This window comes from Xenopus laevis, chromosome 3S (genome assembly GCF_017654675.1).
Source record: "Xenopus laevis strain J_2021 chromosome 3S, Xenopus_laevis_v10.1, whole genome shotgun sequence".
NCBI classification, from domain to species: domain Eukaryota; kingdom Metazoa; phylum Chordata; class Amphibia; order Anura; family Pipidae; genus Xenopus; species Xenopus laevis.
Window position 1 is genome coordinate 30,573,349 of NC_054376.1, and position 22,022 is coordinate 30,595,370.

The 22,022-nt window shown below is 37.9% G+C and overlaps 1 protein-coding gene across 4 annotated transcripts in view; it reads right to left on the reverse strand.

Annotated features, from left to right (window-relative positions):
* The window catches only part of slc23a2.S (solute carrier family 23 (ascorbic acid transporter), member 2 S homeolog), a 68,696-nt gene extending 48,604 nt beyond the window's left edge, over positions 1–20,092 (reverse strand). For 2 of the 4 annotated variants that reach the window (XM_041588152.1, XM_018255163.2), the window contains exon 1: positions 7,649–7,859. The gene's annotated coding sequence lies outside the window, so the exon portion shown is untranslated. Of the gene's footprint in view, positions 1–7,648; positions 7,860–19,949 lie in introns of those variants that run through there. The other 2 variants (XM_018255162.2, XM_041588153.1) reach the window with 2 other exon arrangements.
* Between the last annotated feature and the right edge of the window lie 1,930 nt (positions 20,093–22,022).

Genomic DNA, 22,022 nt, shown 5'->3' on the forward strand with positions numbered 1-22,022 from the left:
TAATACTGAGTGATACTGTTGATCTGTAGAAGGAAGTTGAAAAAGAATTGTGCGAGGTCATAAGGGGACAAAGAGTACCTGATGACTAAATTACAGGAATCTGTCAGTATCATTTTAGGATTATTTCCAAATAAGAGATTTATTGGTAGAAAATACCTTTTCCATTCTGCAGCATCTGGAGGCAGCAAAGTTCAAAGGGTATAGAAACACAAGAGGAGACCTTGGCTCTCTCTTTATAAAGTACTGGAAGAGCCCCTGCTACGGTGAACACTTTTAGTCTGTAATTCACAGAAATGACATCATGGACCTAGAGTGATCCTCTGAGGAGGACTCAAAGCAAAAAGTGAACTGTAGTTATCAAAACAGAATGACCAAGGCAATGTTTACAGTGCAGGAGATGTGCTTGATGTAGAAATTATCACTCCATATAAAACTATGAGCAGGACGTACAATCACCCCCCTCCACTAAAAGTTATTTAGTAGATAGCTTTCCAAGAACACACATAGGCAACTCAATGCTAGAAGATAACTGCATGACCAATACACAGTTACTAGAATTAACATACATAGTGCAAATCGGTGATCTGCCATATAGGAGTCAGGGAATTCCCTTCCTCATCCCAAGTAGCTAAGATGGTCTCCTGGCATCTGCCAAATCCAAGCGGAAATCTGCCACATAGAGTCCTGCAGTGGGTCGGGTGCCCGCAAAAAAGTGGGTAACCTGTGGGTTGCAGGTAGAACTTTAGGGTGAGGGTATAGAGGTGGGTCGTCGGTTCTGCGGGTCGCAGGTCAGGTTGCGGGTCTTCTCAAGAGCGAGATTTACTCCTTTATGTATATTTTAAAAACATTTTTTCTGATTACGCCTACTTCTAATGATGTCACTTCCGGTTTACAATGACAGCACTTCCTGTTTCTTGATGGTCATCGGGTCGGGATCAGTTTGCGGATAAGGCACTTGCAGGTCAGGTAGCGGGTCCAAGCGGTTAAGAATGTGGGTTGCAGGGTCTGGGTTGGGTTTCAAAAATTGGTCCTGCGCAGGACTCTACTATCAGGTAGTAAAGTGCACTTCATCACTGGTCCTAATGTTTAATGTTTGCTCTTCAGCATTTCTAATAGTAAGACCACAAAAAAGCACCCAAGGCTAATACATTTTATTGGTTGCCCTTACTTACTAGATACCTTTAATAACACCTACCAAAGAGAAAACTAACGCACCAAAAAGCTGTGGCATGGAGATCCCAGTGCACAAAAGACTGTTGTACAGTTTCTAATGTATACTAGGCCTAATCAGCTACAATCATAACCCATGGAGCTGTGCTGTCTGGATGCCCCCCAGGCTTGTGCTACCACATGTATGATGTTATTGGAAGGAGGAGACCAGACAACACCAAACAACACTACTCATTAACAGAAGGAAGAGTCGGCAGGTCGATAATTTTGAGATTTGAAGTATGTTAATTTGGTAGCAGAGATGCAGTCAAAACATTTGATGGTGCTTTAGTTGTGCAACTCAGAACAGATGTCAAAAGAGACGCATAAAAGGTAACTATCTAGAGGCAACGCTACACCTATGCTGTTGTGCGATCAGTTCATGCAAATACATAGAAAAATAGGACACAACAGTTCTTACTTAAAGGGAATGTCAACCCAAACATTTTTTGCCTAATATAAGAAAACATAATTGTAAGCAACTTTGCAATATACATTCATTACACATTTTCGATGGTTTTTAAGTTACAGGTATGGTATCCGTTATCCGGAAATCAGTTATCCAGAATGCCCTGAATTACAGAAAGGACGTCTCCCATAGACTCCATTTTATCCAAATATTTAAAAATTATTTCCTTTTTCTCTATAATAATAAAACAGTACATTGTACTTGATGCAAACTAATATATAATTAATCCTTATTGCAAGTAAAACCAGCCTGTTGGGTTTATTTCATGTTTAAATGATTTTCTAGTAGACCTAAAGGGGATGTAAAGGAAAAAAAATAAAATCCCATTTTTACTTTCTTTAATGAAAAAGAAATATCTTTGTTTGTTTCCCTGTAAAGCAGCCAGTGACTGTGTAGAGATTTGTATCCGCAGACCAAGTGCTGTCTGCATATTCTGATTATTAATCAGTCTTGCTGTATCTGCTTCTGGCAGATATTATTTTACTTGTGCTGTTTTGATAATTTATGACGATCCCTAAGCTTAACCTCCCAACTGAAGCTCAGATCACACTGAGCATGTGCATGGTCTTGGTCTTGCAACGATGTATAACAAGGTTACAAGATGACAGCCCCCTGCGGCCAACTTTGAAAACATAAATCAATTGTTTAATTAGGCTTCTGGTGCAGTAAGTTCATGTTTAAGTTTAGTATACAAAATACAGCATTTCTAGCATTATTCTATTTAAGACTTTAGTTCCCCTTTAAGGGATGAAGATCCAAATTACAGAAAGATCCATTATCCGGCAAACCCCAGGTCCCAAGCATTTTGTAGAGCAGGTCCTATACCTGTATTTGTATATATATATATATTGCTATTGAAAGCAGTGTTTGTCCCTTTCTATTCTCTGCCCTGGTGCCTCAGACAGTTGATACAATGTGAGACAAAGCAGCTCATTAAATGGTTTATTCACCTTCCAAACACTTTTTTCAATTCAGATGTTTTTAGATTGTTCCCCTTAAATAAAGACTTTTTTTATTTACTTTCCATTATTTATTTTTTTTACTGTTTTTCCAAAATCTAAGTTTAAAACTGTAATGTGTCTGTCTCTGGTGTTTGAGTCTGACAGCTCAATAATTCTAATGCAGACTCTTAACTGTTATAATTTGCTACATTTAGTTGATACAATTAGTTGATACAATTAGTTGATACAATTAGTTGATACAATGAGTTGATACAATTACTTGATACAATTACTTGATACAATTCTCAGCAGCATCTCTGGAGTATTAGCAACTATTGTATCAATTCTAACAGCTGCTTGTAATGAAACCCAGACATTCTACTCAGACTGAAAAAGATAAGAAATGTATCAACTACATATATCCATTTTGAACAGTTTACAGGGTCGGCGACCTTACCCACACCAGAGCTGGTTCAGAAGGTGAAAAATGACACTTTACCCTTCAATATTAGAAAAACGGTCACTAATAGAGAGTCATTGGAAAAAGTTGTTATTTCTGGTGATCTATCAGAAAACAACTAGTTGTTTGATGATGAACAACCCTTTTAACAGACCTGTCTTTGCTGGGGAACTAAAGATGGCCATAGACGCACAGATAATATTGTACAAAACCAATTTTCGTACAATATTTGGTGCGTGTATGATGGGAAAACAGCCGACCGATATTGGCAGAAGACAACTGGACGGAAAATTTTTATTGGGTAATTTTGAATGCATCCAAACATCGCCCATTGTTAGTGCTGAATCGTCAGATCAAAGATCTTTTCCAAGAAAGATAGTAATTGTTACATCTATGGCCACCTTAAGACTTTTGCAATATTGTTTAAAAAGTAAAAACCAGGATTAAAGCAAATACTTCTTTCAATAGCAATTGTTTTTATCAATAACTTTAAAAGCACTGGGTTTTTTTTTAATTAATGAATATTGGAAAGTTGTTTGAATTAGGTTTTCTGTTATTAGGCAATATTTTATTTTGGGGTTGACTTGCCCTTTGGATCAATTAGTGCGAGACTATTGGCACAGCAAAGGCAAATAGCATGGGCTCTACTGAATGGCACATTTCGATATAAAGTTCAGGGCCACTATAAGCAGTGCGCTTGTTCTTCAGTGGAGAACAAGCGCATAAATATTCCACACAAAGGCAAGTAGCAATTCAGCTGATACAGCTGTACAATAAGCTTCTCCTTATCTCACAGCCTAATAGGCTTCAGCCAGGGAAGGGGCCCACAGGACATACTGTCCCATCAAACATATGGTCTTAAGTTTAAGAAGTTTTGCCCTTTTACTCCATACCCCTTTAAGAGTTTACTCAACAAATTTCTCATTTCCCAAAAGCCAAGCAGTCAGACTTACCGGGCTACAAATACCAAAAAAGATACTGATAAAATGTTATGAAACACACTTTTATATGTGCATGGCCAGCTTTACAAGAGAATTTTCTTATCCACGTTGGAATATTCTAGGCACTGATGATTCAGTTGAGCTTGGCCCGCATGATAAGATTATATTGAGCCATTCTAACAAAAACTCAGAAAGCTGCATTGTTCTCCTCGTGTCACCACAATGGCTGTTCTGAATTCTCCGGAAACAAAGGGCATTCCTAGGAGGGTTACAGAGTTCTTAGTAAAAGCCCTTAAGAAATAAAATTTGCTGCTTTGGGGCCTAACATTCAAAAATTTCATCATCAACCAGATTTTATGTTGATTTTCTCAGCAGGTGAATTATTCACATATTTCTGGGACTGTAACATAAAATACCTTTCGGTCTGCTAATTCCTTGGTGCACACAGTTTGTTTTGCATCATGTATTTCTTATTAAAAACAGCACTTCGGCATGATTCAGCTTAAATTCAAGTCTTTCCTCATTCTGAATGTCACCGGTTCAGGGCTGTTAAGCTTGCAGTGTTTGAGAGAAACCTTGGAAATTCGGGAAAATGTTTCACTCAGAAGCATTTGTCGACTTGTTCTCCCTTGGTGCTCTGACTCATCTCCTGGTATGTTAATGTTTGTAATGTTTGGCTAGGTTAGGGGTCCCCAACATTTTCTGCCTGTGAGCCCCATCCAAATGTAAAAAAGGTTGGGGAGCAACCCAAGCATGCAAAAAGTCCCTTAAGATGCCAAATATTATTATTATTATTATTAACATGTATTTATATAGCGCCAACATATTGCATAGCACTGTAAAGTAAATGTGATTATACAACTAAAATACATGAATTCTATACATAGAACATATGGAGTTACATACATCACAATCAATACAGGTACAAAAAGGTGAGGAAGGCCCTATGCATAGGCATACAGTCTAAACGGAAGGGAGTAATACACAAGGTGTGGGAGTGGGCAAGATTGAATTAAGTGGGTGAGAAATGTGGTACTGTTTGTGGTGTTGCGTTTGGTAGTTAAGCGAGGGTAGGCTTCTCGAAAGAAGTGTGTTTTAAGAGATTTCTTGAAAGCAGAAAGGTTGGGAGAAAGTCGGTGGGAGAGAGTTCCAGAGGAGGGGTGCAGCCCTTGCAAAGTCTTGAATGCGAGCATGTGAGGAGGTAATGAGAGAAGAGTTGAGTAGTAGGTCGGTAGAGGAGCGTAGTAAGCGGTTGGGTGAGTATATAGAGATGAGTTCAGAGATGTAGGGTGGGGCAGAGTTATGAAGTGCTTTGAAAGTCACCGTCATTAATTTGAATTTGATTTTGAAAGGTAACGGAAGCCAGTGCAGGGATTGGCAGAATGGCGAGGCAGAGGAGGAGCGGTTGCTGAGGTATATGAGCCTCGCAGCAGTGTTTATTATGGACTGGAGAAGTGACAGTCTCTGGAGGAGAAGGCCCATTAAAAATATAACAATAACAAAATGCATCAATTTGTTTGGCCACGCCCATTGTTGTGGCCACACCCCCTAATTACCATGTTCAATTTACAAAATTTCGCAGGTGATGAAAGTTTGAACATATTTAAGTTATTACAGGTTTGCTAATGAAGGTGAATTGCCCTTCTGTAAGTCTAACTTTCCCAAGGAACCTATTATCTTATATTATTACAATTACTCATTTGCTTATCTCGAAATTGTTACAAAATTATCTTGTCTTCTGTTGTGGCTGTCCTGGGCTCTCTGCCAAAAGCCAATTAAGTTAGAAACATTGTTTCTGTTTCTGGCTGTTCAGTGCAGAGAAAAAAACGGGACTTTCCAGTACAAATGAGGGACTGCGGGTTGAGCTGTCAAAAGAGGGACATGTCCCTCTAAAATGGGACAGCTGGAAGGTATGTAGCGCTATGTCTAGTAAATACGATGGTAGGCAATTTCCCATGATTAATCCTGATTGCCGGGAGTAATATGTTTTACTCGTGGTGACTCTAATGTTATGCTATGGCAAGTCATAATATGGGCGACAGTGTGCCATTGCCCTAAGATTATAAAATTATAAAAAAAATGGGGAAAGGACAGACATTAACGGTGTACAGGTATGGGACCTGTTATCCAGAATGCTTATGACCTGGTGTTTCTTTCTGTATTTTGCATCACCAAACCTAAAGTCTACTAAAAAAAATTATGTAAACATTAAAAAACTCAATATGATGGTTTTGCTTCCAATAAGGATTAATTATATCTTACTGGTGATCAATCAAGTACAAGCTACTGTTTTATTATTACACAGAAAAAGGAATTCAAATTATTCAATAAAAATGGAGTCTATAGGAGATGGTCATCAAGTAATTATGAGCTTTCCGGTTAATGGGGTTCCGGATAACAGAACCCACGTGTGTATATGTATACATATATATGTAAAATATCTCTAATGAACAACATTCCCTTGTTGTAAGGGAATATACTAGTTAGCTCAGGATATCCTATAAGCTCACTTCCCTGTCTATAAAGTATCTCTTCCCAACACTGCTTTATTCATCCCAGCAACTTTATAACAAAAACAAATTCCCCTCCCTTTATGCTTTGGACCTGTTATCCGGAATGCTTGGGATAACTGATCTTTCTGTAATTTGGATTTTCATACCTTAAATCTAAGAGAAAATCATATAAACATTAAATAAACCCAATAGGCTGTTTTGCTTCCAATAAGAATTAATTATATCTTAGTTTGGTTTTATTATTATAGAGAAAAAAATAAATAATTTTTAAACATTTGAATTATTTGGATAAAATAGAGTCTATGAGAGACGGCCATTCCATAATTCGGAACTTTCTGGATAACGGATCCAATATCTGTACCATTTATTTGAACCATTAAGTTAAGAGAAAAAAAGAAAATACTCCCATTTTCCTTCCCATTCTTCAAAGCGCCATAAATCTGCATTCGTTTTTTAGAGTTTACATTGGAACAAACAATAAATAAAGCTTGCCACTAAGTGAGAACAGCTTTGGGAGCGATTTCAGTAAATACATGGGACCTACAGTAGAATACCTATTTTACGTTTTTCAGGGGAAAGAAAAAAGGATGATGTAAAATCCAGGAAAATGTATTATGCATAATATATAGGTGGGACCACAAAACAACAATGTAAAATGAGGGGAAACTTAAAATCAGGGGATGTAAAATGGGGGTTCTACTGTATATGAACCAGAGAGTTGACGGCTCTCCTTTACAGATATTTACAGTTTGGGTGACTCCACTGTATCACTACACAAAAACTGACCATTGCTATTAGCCATTTAGATGATCCTTAGCAAGTTTCAGTGTTTACAAAAGGCAGTTTGCCTAGAACCCCATGAAATAGCAGTCACTGACACACAGATAACTGACATAGATAAGCAAGGCATAAAGTACACACACACAATATCGATCAATGGATTGTGGCACAAACTGGGAAGCACGCCTTTACAGAATGGTGCCGTATAGTGAACCAGAGCCGATGACTAACTCGTTAGGATAATCAATTAGATCCTTCCAGACTATAAAGAAATCCCTATGAAAGAATAAAAGCCAGAGGCATTCTGGGAGTGCTGAACTTGACCTGGTTCTCACCTCGGAAGAGGCCACTTGTTCAACTCCAGCACTTGTGTCTCCTCTGAAGGTTTCTCCTTGTCTGTGATCCCTTCCAGCCCTTCTGCCTGATCATACAAAGGCACAGCATGCTTATTTAACGTGGTGCGGAAGAAGCTGCAGGATTGCATAAAAGCCAAGCACAGACCTTCAAAAAGAAACGTCACTGTAGGCTGGACAGAGGGGGGGGTGTCACACTGGCACCCGGAGGAACAGCTTGGTACTGCAGCGCATCTAATCAAAGCCAATAAAAGGACAACCGCATCAATTCTGATGCTTTCAAGAACATTTAAATATCATTAAACTTTCATTCTGAATCTCTTTTGAAGAATGAAGGCCCTTTAAAGGAACCGTTCAGTGTGAAAATAAAAACAATTTAAATAGGCTGTGCAAAATAAAAAATGTTTTTTTTTTTTTTATAAATTTATTTTTATTTTCAACAGTTAATTACATACATTCCAGTACAGCAGCATGAAAAATAGAATCTTAAAAGGAGCATCCCATTATACAATTGAACCCCAATCGGTTAAAATTCCCTTAAAGTGATATTATTAATAAGTGTCTCTGTATACAGCCAGTATTGTTACAATTCACCATACCTATACATGATACCTGTGCATTATCAAAAATGTTTCTAATATAGTTAGTTAGCCAAAAATGTAATGTATAAAGGCTGAAGTGACTGGATGTCTAACATAATAGCCAGAACACTACTTCCTGCTTTTCAGCTCTCTAACTCTGAGTTAGTCAGCGACTTGAAGGGGGGCTACATGGGACATAACTGTTCAGTGAGTTTGCAATTGATCCTCCGCATTCAGCTCAGATTCAAAAGCAACAGATATGAACCAAGTAGCCCCCCTTCAAGTCTCTGATTGGTTACTGCCTGGTAACCAGGGTAACCAGTCAGTGTAAATCAAGAGAGCTGAAAAGCAGGAAGTAGTGTTCTGACTGACTTGTTATACATCAAATCACTCAAGCCTTTAAACATTACATTTTTGCCTAACTAACTATATTAGAAACATTTTTTATTTTACACAGCCTATTTACCCAGTTTTTATTTTTATACTTAACAATTCCTTTAAGCTCAACAGATACACTATAGAATTGAACTGGGGTAAAATTGTCTGGGATCCTTCCGATCATACAAAAAATGTCTGTTACTGTAAAACACATTTTCTGTTTTACGAATACTATGCTTAAGTAAATGGCCCTTTAAAGGAAAATATACCCCCAAAATGAATACTTGTTTCCTTCAGTCTGGGAATTCAAAATTATAGCAAGCAGGCAGGAGCTATTTTGTGGACACTGTTATTAAAGTGGTGGTTCACCTTTAAGGAAACTTAAAGAATGGCCAATTCTGAGCAATTTTTCAATTGGTCTTCATTATTTATTTTATTTAGTTTTTGAATTATTTGCCGTCCTCTTCTGACTCTTTCCAGCTTTTCAATGACCCCATCTAAAAACAAATGCTCAGTAAGACTACATGTGTATTGTTACTGCTACTTTGTATTACTCATCTTTCTTTTCAGACCATCTCTTATTCATATTCCAGTCTCTTATTCAAACCAATGCATGGTTGCTAAGGTAATTTGGATCCTAGCAACTGGATGGCTGAAATTGCAAACTGGAGAGCTGCTGAATAAAAAGCTAAATAACTCAAAAACCACAAATAATAAAAAATGAAAACCAATTACAAATTTTCTCAGAACATCACTAAAAGTTAATATAAAGGTGAACAACCCCTTTAAGGCAAGCCTTGCATCATCTTAGAATCTTGTTTGTGCACCAGAATGGGAGACCTGATGTCCATCCCCATGCACTGGTTACAGAATTAAATGGTGAAGAGAACTGGGGGAATGTGGGGAGAGCAGTGACATCTAGGAAGTGCTGAATGGAAAGTAAAAGTAATTGTCTGAACTGCCTCTATGCTTAAGGCATAGAGGAGGGGCAGACAATATTTGATTGACAGATGAGATTTTTAAAAGAGCTTACAACAGCTATGAACAATAGAAATGGATTTCATGTTTAATTTGAAAAGGATTTATCATACCAATTTGTGTGTCTGGGTACAGGTTCACTTTAAAGAATCTTATTAAACTGGAATATATATTTAAGTAAATATTCTCCTTTTACATCTCTTGCCTTGAGCCACTATTTCCTGATGGTCTGTGTGCTGCCTCAGAGATCACCTGACCAGAAATACTGCAGCTCTAACTGTAACAGGAAGAAGTATGGAAGCAAAAGACAGAACTCTGACTGTTAATTGGCTCATGTGACCTAACAAAATAGTTTGTTTGGTTTGTTTGTGTGCACAGTGAATCGTACCATCCCAGGGGGGGCGGCCCTAATTTTTTAAAATGGCAGTTTTCTATTTATGATTACCCAATGGCACATACTACTAGAAAAGTATATTATGAAAATGTTTTTTTTACATGAAGCAGGGTTTTACATATGAAACATGCTGTTTTAAGCAATACATTTTTATAGAGACCTATATAGTTTGAGGGGTTTAGTTTTCCTTTAAGAGCCACTGTAATAATTAACATTATATTAATTTCTAAAAATGCCTTTTAACAGTTTTTAAAGAGCATGAAAGGTCTAAAACATTGGGGGTACCAATTGGTATTCCCAGTGGGGGGGGGTTGGTTGCTGGGGTACAGGGGACCCGGAGGCGGCCTGCTTTCTCTGTAGCATATGCTCATACAGTGCGGCAGGGGGGATAGTTGAATGCAGGATCAATGCACAGGAAGGTATGTACAGCGTGGGGTTGGGGGATTGCGGGTCACCTGTGATAAGCGCATAAGGGGCTCAGAAATGCTAGGGCCCCTCAAAGTTACACCCCTGCTGGATAGTTATCTGTTAGCTATTCAAGTATTTTCTATAGAAAGTGTCTGTAAAAATTATTTTATATTATGTTGATATTATGATAATTATTATGTTAACAAGAGCCAATTAGGCTGGGGTCACATCGGCAACCCATCTGAGAGCTTGTTCTGGAGAGCAGCAGGAAAACTTATGCTGCCTCACAACAGCCTGTCAGTGTTCAGAATTTGAGTTGACAACTACAACATTCTGCCATGTACAAAGAAAAAATGAATGAAAAATAGTACATTTTTGACTTGTTTTAGCATGAAAGTCTCCGAATTGTATTTATGCCAAAGGAGAATAGAACTGTGGGGCGACTTAGGATTTGGAAGCATTTACAGGTATGGGACCGGTTATCCAGAATGCTTTGGACTGGGGGTTTTTCAAATAGGGGTTTTTTATGTTATGGGTTGAATTCTCCTTTAAAGGGCTGTGGTCATCTTGGACTTGGAAAGAAGCCCAAAACACACTGGGGCTCATTTATAAACTTCAAACAGCACAGAATGATTTGCACAGTGTATATATTTGCCCTGCACATGGTTTATCTATAAAGATGAAAAAAAGTGGTATATTTAAAGGGGAACTATAGCAAAAATGTTAATTTAATATAAGCTTCAGCATACTGAAATAAGAAACTTTCTAAATACAATGAAATATTCTGTACCGTTTCTGAAATATCCAGTTTATATTCACTGTCCCTCTCTCAGCATCGGTTTCTCTTCATTCTGTCTTCATTCAGGAGTTGGGTGTCAGGTGAATGATCCAATATATCTTTTAGGGGGGCTCCTTTTGCCCAGAAGATGCATTAGAGCTCACTCTATTAAAATCTCCCTACATGCAGAATTTGTGCAAAAGGCCGTTATTTTGTTTGTTGTTTGTACTGGAATCAGTTATTTAAGTGAGCTCTAATACATCTGATAGGAAAGGGAGCCCCCCTATAAGATATATTAAATCATTTATCTGACACCCAACTGCTGCATAAAGGCAGAATGAAAAGAAACAGATGCTGAGAGAGGAATAGTGAAAATAAACTTCATTATTTCAGAAGCAATACAGAATGTTTAATGGATTGTATTTAGAAAGTTTCTTACTTCAGTATGAGGAAGCTAATAGTACATTTTCATTTTCTGCAATAGTTCACAATAGGTCACCTTGTGCAAACAGAATTGCAAATTTTTTTTGCACTGCAAATGACAGAGCTTTTTAAATATGGCAAAAATCTCAAATTTACATAGCTGTCAACTCTATTTTTGCGCACAACAGCCTTGTACAGTTGCTGCCCACAAACATGTCATTTGAGAGCCATTTTTAGAGAAATTGTTTGCAATGCGAATTCACAAAAAAACAAAGCAGTGCAATTTTAGCATTCAGGAAAAAAACATGGGAAATACAACCATTTGTGAATAAATATGTGCTGCGCAAACTTATAGATGACCCGCAGTGTGTGGCATTTCTAGCCTACTTCTTTCTTATGCTTTAGTTCTCCTTTAAAGTAGGGATGCAACGAATCCATTATTTTGGATTCGGCCAAACCTCCACATCCTTGACAAAAGATTCGGCCGAATACCGAACCCTAATTTGCATATGCAAATTAGGGGTGGGAAAAGGAAACATTTTCTACTTCCCTGTTTTGTGACAAAAAGGCACACAATTTCCCTCCCCGCCCCTAATTTGCATATCCAAATTAGGATTCAGATTCGGTTCGGCCGGGCAGAAGGATTCGGCCGAATCAGAATCGAATCCTGGATTCGGTGCATCCCTACTTTAAAGTGACACATTCCACATCAGGATCGTGTCACTATGACTAAGGTCTTTAGTGATAAACTTACTTCTATAAGTTGTCCACTGCTTCGCGGCAGACCTCCTTTACTGATCTGATGGCACCAACTCTTCCTCAAGTTGACATTAGGCTTGGGGAAGTAGGCAATAGTTCCGAAAAGGTGGAGGACAAATGTAAACAATACCCGATCCCATCGAAAGTTTGGAAAATGAAAATGAAGCACTGACCGCTGGGACATTGGGGAAAAAAAAAGTCGAGTCTGACTCCGACACAGATCCCTAACGAGAGTTCACTAGGAGGGTTTAATATAAAGATTTGCACACTACAAAGATTCCCTACAATTAGCAAATATTTATCATTATGTCAAACTATTTTTTTTTCAAGTGGGACTTTTATTATAATTATTGGGTAAGATTATAGCCCAAAGACATGGGCAGCTGGGCTTTCAGACAATTATCTACAAGGTATGGGATCCAATACCAGAAAGCTCCAAATTACAGAATGGCCGTCTCCCATTATAATGAAAATCCAAATTTTGAAAAATAATTTCCTTTTTCTGTGTAATAATAAAACAATACCTTGCACAGGTATGGGATCCGTTATCCGGGAACCCTTAAGAAAGCTCTGTGTTACAGAAAGGCTGTCTCCCATAGATTCCATTATAATCAAATAATCCAAATTTTTAAAATGTATTTCCTTTTTCTCTGCAATAATAAAACAGTAGCTTGTACTTGATCAAAACTAAGATATAATTAATCCTTATTGGAGGCAAAACCAGTCTATTGGGTTTAATTAATGTTTATATGTTTTTCTTGTAGACTTGGTGTGAAGATCCAAATAATGGAAAGATCTGTTATTCAGAAAACCCCAAGCATTCTGGGTAATGGGTCCCACACCTGTACTTGGTCCCAACTAAAATATAATTAATCCTTACTGGAAGCAAAACCAGCCTATTGGGATTATTTAATGTTTACATGAGTTTCTAGTAGGCTTAAAAGGGTGGTTCACCGTTAAATTAACTTTTGGTCATTCTAAGCAATTTTTCAATTGGTCTTCATTAGTTATTTTTTTATAGTTTTTGAATGATTTGCTTTTTTCTTCTGACTCTTTCCAGCTTTCAAAAGGGGGTCACTGATCCTATCTAAAAAAAAATTCTCTAAGACTACAAATTTACTGTTAAAGCTTCTTTTATTATTCATCTTTCGATTCAGGTCCTCTCCTATTTATATCCCAGCCTCTTATTCAAATCAATGTGCAGTTGCTAGGGTAAGTTGGACACTAGCGACCAGATTGCTTAAACTGCAAACTGGAGAGCTCCTGAATAAAAAAGACAAATAACTCGAAAAAACACAAATAATAAAAAATGAAAACCAATTATATCAGAATATCACTCTCTACGTCATAGTTACTCAGAGGTGAACAACCCCTTTAAGGCATGATAATCCAAATTACAGAAAAAACCCTAGGTCCCAATCATTCTGGATAACAGGTCCATACCTGTACAAAGAGAATTCCTTTCCTTGCAATGGATTTCAATAGCTTTAAATGGGCAATATGATTTCTTGGCCTGGAGTCAAGGCATTATGAAGGAAACCCCAGAAAACAAACTGTTTGTATCAAGAGAGCAGGATCCGGAGGACAAGGGAGAAAGCTGCATCAGTTTCTGCAGATTTAGAATGAATGACATATTGTGCCATTGTGCTTCAGCAACCAAATAGGGTTCATGGCCCCATCAGCAAAGTGATTTGTTCAGAAGTTGCCCACAAGGAACCCAGCCAACACTGGAAGTCTGACGTTCTAAATAGGGGAAATGAAACCATCAAACTAAAAGTTACAGTTGCGGGGTTGTAGTTGAAAAACAGCAGGGGAACCATAGAAAGGGTATTTCCCAGGTTAGTATTAAAACATGGCTAATGATTAGAATACACTGGAATCACAAGTTTCTTATTAGAATTGCAGTCAATTGAAGGCTTTTTTTTCCTGAAAAATTAAAGGGAATTTCCTATTCTTGCAGTGAGGTAGTGATGGAAAGCAAGGAACTTGGAAATGAGAATAGACACTGTGGCATATAAGTTCCTTATTATTTTCTAATAAATTATTATTACCACTTATCGTGCATTCCAAATTCTCAGCCCCCCCCCCCCCCTGTGAATCAATGTCAGCTCTTCTCTCATTGCCTAATGCAGCTCTTCGAAATACAGTTATGGGATCTGTTAATGCTCGGGACCTGAAGTTTTCCAGATAACGGATCCTTTCCAAAATTTGGACCTTCGTCCTTTAAGTCTACTAGAAAATCATGCAAACATTAAATAAACCCGATAGGCTGGTTTTGCTTCCAATAAGGATTAATTATATCTTAGTTTGGATCAAGTACAAGGAACTGTTTTATTATTACAGAGGACAAGGAAATCATTTTTAAATGTTTGGATTATTTGGATAAAATGGCGTCTATGGGAGACAGCCTTTCGGTAATTCGGAGCTTTCTGGATAACAGGTTTCCGGATAACAGATCCCACACCTGTATCGTTAGCTTTTCTACACTACTGTCAATACTCTTCTCAAGCAACACTTATCCCAACACATCAGATGAGGAAATCATGCTTTTATATCAATGGTATTATATAGGTATTTCTTTTCAGCACTTTGACAGTTCTTTTTGATTACAATAGACAAATACAAAACACTGTTCTGTTGATAAATGTGATGCTATTTCTTGCTCTCTTTTTGTATATATAAACATCAAGTTCAATACTTTGTGCACACTGACCACTTGTTCTGTTTCAGGTTAATACATACACTGTACTACCAAATATATATATTTTTTTCTAAAATAACACTACAGTATTTGGAACTGCCAAACATTATTTCAGTTAGCAAGACCCCACACGTTGCCCATTAAAATTGGTGACTTTCTAGCTCAGGTATGGGCACCTGTTATCCAGAATACTCGGGACCTGGGGTTTTCCGGATAACAGATCTTTCTGTAATTTGGATCTACTAATAAAATCATGTACATTAATTTTTTTTTATTTAATGTAATATTTTCTAATATTAAAGTGTAAAGTTTTCATTTTTCACCTTCTAAAGCAGCTCTGGGAGGGGGGGGGAGGTCGCCTAAAGGTGGCCATACACGGAGAGATCCGCTCGTTTGGCGATGTCGGGCCCAACGATCACATCCTAAAGAATAGTAATGGGCGGTCGGATCACGGGACCGCATCAACGGATAGATGCGGCCACGATCCAACGGTATTTTTCGTCCCATCCGATCGAGTCTGTCAGTAGCTTTTATCGGCCCGTGTATGGCCACCTTAACTGTTCTAAATTGATACATTTAGTGGATATATTTATCTTTGTCCCTGCTGAGCAGAATCCCTGAGTTTCATTAAAGGCAGCTGTTAGAAATGATACAATAGATGCTAATAGAGAGAGAAATGTATCAACTAATTGTATCAACTAAATGTAGCAATTGTAACAGTTCAGAATCTGCTCCTGGATCGCTGAGCTGCCAGATTCAAACACCAGAGACAGGAACATTCAACTTTAAACTTCAATTTTGGGAAAACAGTAAAAAATAAAAGATGGAAAGCAATAGAAATATTGTTTATAGTGAACAATCTGAAAACAATTTAAGTGAAAAAAGTGAAGGTGAACAACCCCTTTAAGTCCCTCAGGCTTCTGTATATAATTGCGAGGATGGAGTGGAGGCAGGCAACAGGGGAAAACATATATATATATATATATATATATATATATATATATATATATATATATATATATATATATATATATATATATATATATAAACTTAGACGTTGCCCAAATTTTTTGTTCTTTGCCTGTGCACCCCAACGCATGTGGAAGGTATACCTTAAACCTGAAGTATGGAATTTGCTTTTAAAAAAATATATATTTTATTTGAGAAATCACTGGTAGAATTATTTGTAAAAACATATGTTGTAAATGCCTTGAAAGCAAAAGAGCAAAATACTGAAAAATCGCATGGCATTTGGCACCTTTATGGAAAATCAGCTGACAGTCAAAGAGTTAATATCTGCCAACGTCTGACAGTCAACACATATGGCCTGCGTTTTTAACAATTATTTTATTGAAAATTTACGTGCAGGAATTCATGAACAACAATGTATTAAAGTGATGAAACAATTAGGGATGCACAGAATCCACTTTTTGGCCCGAATCCTTTGTGAAAGAAAAAAAAAAGTCACACAATTTCCCTCCCCGCCCCTAATTTGCATATGCAAATTAGAATTTGGATTTGGTTCGGCCAGGCAGAAGGATTCAGCCGAATTTGAATCCTGCTGAAAAAGGCTGAATCCTGGCCGAATCCCGAACCAAATCCTGGATTCGGTGCATCCCTAGAAACAATAAGGGGCAGATTTATCAAAGGTTGGGGTGAATTTTCAAATTCAAAAAATTAAAACTTCTAGCTATTTTTTGTGTACTTCGACTAGGGAATAGTCAAAATTAGATTCGAATTTGAGAAAAATTAGAAAATTCGAATATCGAAATTTATCATGTACTGTCTCTTTAAAAATTCGACTTTGACCATTCGCCATCTAAAACCTGCCAAATTGATGAAAAATGTACGTTTTTTTATGGGAAAAACTTTCTAAACGAATTTGATCGAATGTGCTATTAATTTCGATTCGTACAATTCAAATTCGGCCGAAAATGGACCTATTCAATCGAAAATGGATAAAAAAAAAACCTCTGATTTAATTTCGGTTGGTCTTTTTGAAGTTTTCAAATTTGAAATTCGACTCTTGATAAATATGCCCCTAAGTAATTGTCTAAGCATATTTATTTACTCCTATTCATACACTGAGATTTGCAAAAACACATCAATAGTGTGTCCTGAGAATAAAGAGTACTGACAAAACAAGTGCATGTTCATGAACCGTAGTCTTGGATATCAACGTGTAAATAAAAAATGTTTCTTCCCCAAAGAACAAAACCAACAATGCTGAATTTATACTTAGTTAACACCTGCATAACTAAACAAATACACATCGGCAACGTACCTTGTGATAATGGAAGTCGTTTAGACACATTAGCCCTTGTTACTCGTTAACTATTAGAGTACTGATGAAATGTGAGCTTATTCAGGAAAGTGAGCATGATCTTCGTCTTCTACCTCTTTGCAGCTGTCACAAAGGATTACTCTTCAAGGCTATAATTTTGTTGTTACTATTACTCTTTATTACTTGTCTTTCTATTCAGTCCCTCATTTTTAACTACTGCCTGGTTGAACAAAAAAGCTAAAGAATTCGAAAAAACAAAAATCACAAAGATTAAAAAATGAAACCCAATTGCATTAATCCTGGAATCGTAATGTCTACACTATACTAAAACTTAAAGGGATCCTGTCATTGGAAAACATGTTTTTTTTTTCAAAACACATCAGTTAATAGTGCTACTCCAGCAGAATTCTGCACTGAAATTCATTTCTCAAAGAGCAAACAGATTTTTTTAAATTCAATTTTGAAATCTGACATGGGGCTAGACATATTGTCAATTTCCCAGCTGCCCCAAATCATGTGACTTGTGCCTGCACTTTAGGAGAGAAATGCTTTCTGGCAGGCTGCTGTTTTTCCTTCTCAATGTAACTGAATGTGTCTCAGTGGGACATGGGTTTTTATTATTGAGTGTTGTTCTTAGATCTACCAGGCAGCTGTTATCTTGTGTTAGGGAGCTGTTATCTGGTTACCTTCCCATTGTTCTTTTGTTTGGCTGCTGGGGGGAAAGGGAGGGGGTGATATCACTCTAACTTGCAGTACAGCAGTAAAGAGTGATTGAAGTTTATCAGAGCACAAGTCAGATGACTTGGGGCAGCTGGAAAATTGACAATATGTCTAGCCCCATGTCAGATTTCAAAATTGAATATAAAAAAAAATCTGTTTGCTCTTTTGAGAAATGGATTTCATTGCAGAATTCTGCTGGATCAGCACTATTAACTGATTCATTTTGAAAGATTTTTTTTCCCCATGACAGTATCCCTTTAATTAAGTGGTGAACAACCACTTTACTACTGGCTGGTAAATGACCCTACACGACTGCCAGATTTATTAAGGGTCGAATTTCGCTTTTGAAAAACTTGGAGATTCAATTTCAAAAAGACCAACCAAAGTTTTTTTTTTTGGCCGAATAGGTCCATTTTCGAACGAATAGCTGTTTTCGATCACATTCGAATCGTAGTAATAGTGCAATCGAATTTACATTTTTTCAAAGTCCACCAATTGACTCCTAATAGTTTCTACGAGATCCCCCATAGGCTAAAACAGCAATTCGGCAGGTTTTAGATGGCGAAGTCGAATTTTTAAAGAGACAGTACATCATAAATTTCTAAATTCGAACTTTTTTCAAATTCGAATCTGGACTATTCCCTTGTCGAAGTACAAAAAATTAGCTCGAAATTTTCACTTCAACCTTTGATAAATTTGCCCCTTACTCTCTCTTTCCCTGGCAGTGGCTTTGAAAAGTCCATTGCGAAAAATCACACTTTTTCCCCGTAGATTCTACGACATCGGCAGGGTGTGTGAACTTACTTAATTAACCCTCGATATTCGACTGTCGAAGTTAAATCCTTCGACTTCGAATATCGAAGGATTTATCGCTATTCGTTCGATCAAACGAAAAATCGTTCGAGCGAACGATTAAATCCTTAGAATCGTTCAATTTGAAGGATTTTAATCCATCGATCGAACGATCTTTGTTTGACCAAAAAAGCTAGCAAAGCCTATGGGGACCTTCTAACATTGACTTCGGTAGCTTTTAGGTGGCGAACTAGGGGGCTTTTCTTAAAGAGACAGTACTTCGACTATCGAATGGTCGAATAGTCGAACAATTTTTAGTTTGAATCGTTCGATTCGAAGGTCGAAGTAGTCAAAAAAAAAACCATTCAAAATTCTAAGTTTTTTTCCTCTATTCCTTCACTCGAGCTAAGTAAATGGGCCCCCTAAAGAGGTTACTCACCTTTGAGTTAACTTTTAGTATGATGTAGAGAGGGATACTCTAAAACAATTCGCTATTGGTTTTCATTTTTTATTATTTGTGGTTTTTGAGTTATTTCGCTTTTTTAGTCAGCAGCTCTCCAGTTTGCAATTTCAGCCGTCGGGTTGCTAGGGTCCAAATTCCCCCAGCAACCATGTACTGATTTGAATAAGAGACTGGAATATGAATAGGAGAGACCTGAATAGAAAGAGAAGTAATACAAAGTAGCACAAGGCGTTTGTTTTTTAGATGGGGTCGGTAAAGAAGGCAAATAATCCAAAAACGATTAAAAATTAATAATGAAGACCAACAGAAAAGTTGCTTAGAAGTAGCCATTCTATAACATACTAAGAGTTCATTTAAAGGTGAACCAGCCCTTTAATGAGCAGAAATATGGATGCTCCTCCTCCTCATCACTCATCCCAAGCAAACATTGTCACACGTAAGAAGCCTCCAGTAAAAGCTGATGACAAGACTACGGGTGCCCTACTGGTCCTCACCCATTGTTCTCTGCTGCGCTCAGCTGTGTGTATCCCCATCATTCTCTCCTGAGCACACTGCTGCTGTACCCATTGGGGGGGACAGACGTCCCGGTGGGTTTTGGGGTCTGCACGGCTGCCCTGCACTTACTTGGATTATCTGGCCGCCTCCTGTCATTGAGCCGCATACGTCAGTAAGGAGGCCAGTTGCTAGGATGCCGGCATGTTCTGTCCCTTACAATCCAAATTGCACGAGTCTCATCACGCGAGACTGACGTCACTACTAAACGTAAGCGCGGTGACGCGTCACACAGCTGCTTTGTGGTGGGCGTGACGACACGGCGTAAATCAGCGCCACACAGTTATAAATTGTTAAAGCTCCCCTCACAATCTAACTTTCCTCCGCTCAGCTCCTATTTCTGTTAGAGAACAGGAAAAAAAAGACTTTTGTTTCTAGTTATTTTCATGGGTCATTCCTTCTGCTACAGCAACTTCCACTTTCATTAAAGGAGAACTAAATCCCCCAATAATAAAATCCCTATCTACTACTCTGCTTCCCCCATAGGTGATTACCCCTGAAAGTGCTCCTAATTCATTACTCACATATAGGGATGCCACCTTTTCTGGAAAAAAATACCAGCCTTCTGGGGTTGCCACCTGGCCGGTATTTTACCGGCCTAACCGGTAAAACACCTGCCAAGGCCGGGGCTGGTATTACAAATTTACCGGCAATGTAGCTGCCGGTAAATTTGTCCAGGAACGTATCTAGGAGCTGCTGCAAGCCGAATAGTTTCCACTAAAAGCCCCCAAAAGCCAGCCCCATGAACCTTTGTGAAGTCGACCTTCTGACAAAGCGAATCTTCTGCATTGCTTCAATGACGTTGGGCCGGGGGCGGAGTAATCCTTCCATAGACTGCAGTCCTGTTTTTATTTGTAATTAGGCTATGGAAGGATTGCACCGCCCCCCAGCCCAGCGTAACTTTGAATTTGAATGTGAGATATAATACACCTCGACCTTGGAAACAGTTCTAATTCGACTATTCTCCACCTAAAGCCTAAAGTCAATGGCAGAGGTCCCTTGAACTATTTGAAGATATTAGTAGCGATGAGCCAAATTTCATGCCAAGATTCTCTTTGAAAATGACGCCCCATAAACTCCAGTGGGAGAAAAAAATGTGCTTCAAAATAAAATTCGACGTGCAAAAGTCAAGGGTTAATTTCGGAGGAAAATTCGATTTGAGTTAGATTTGAGTTTTCTGGTCGGAACTATTCGATCGAATTTTAAAAGACTTACATTTTTTTCATAAATAACATACCATTTGAATTGTGCATAAAATCTAATTTATTAGAGTTTAAAAAATTCACATTACTCGAAAAGTCAGCCTTTGATAAATAACCCCCTTTGGTGATCAACAACCATACTGGACCCTTGAGTACAGGAGCCCCTTTAGGGAGTGTGATAATGCAATTAAAGGGACATGTAATATATCAAAGGCTTTACCTCGCCTTAAAAGAATGAATAAACGGTTTTATAATCATGAGTCCAATAGCCTAAGGCAGAACCAGAGGATCATGCCCTGGTTCAAAAGGCAATCAACCCACAAAAATTTATATCAAAAGATATATGTCCCAAGGCTCATCTTCAATAAAAATAAATATTTATTATTCACATTTTTAAAAAGTATTATGATACATACTGACCCCACATGGCCCACCTTACGCTTTTCGCACCCTCCGGCGCTTAGACACCTATTAAAAGCATGAATAACCTTGTTTTGCATATGATCCCTGTAAATATTTGCTTCTGTGTTTTTGATGAAAAGAAATCAAACAGCTGGGTGTATTCATTAAGCACTAGTCATGTGGATCTTAGTTTGTTATGAATTGCTACTGGAATTAAATCTGCAACTTTCATAACATGCCCCAGCAGGTAAATTTAAGCCTGAAATCAGTTTTTTTTTTTATTTAAGTCAGTGTTTTTGTTTCCTAAGAAACCTGTACATAACCACTAATTAAAATTGCAGCTTATAAGTAATTTTTCCTCTCCATTTCAGTACATACAGTATAATTTTTTTTCTAAAACCTTATAAATCATCTTATGTAGTTACTGACCCATGTTACCTCTCCCACTGCATTTGCGGGTTGTGCCCTAGATCAGGGGTCTCCTTGGCTCGGCGGCCCGGTACTGGGCCAAAGCCCGGCGATTGGGGACCACTGCCCTAGA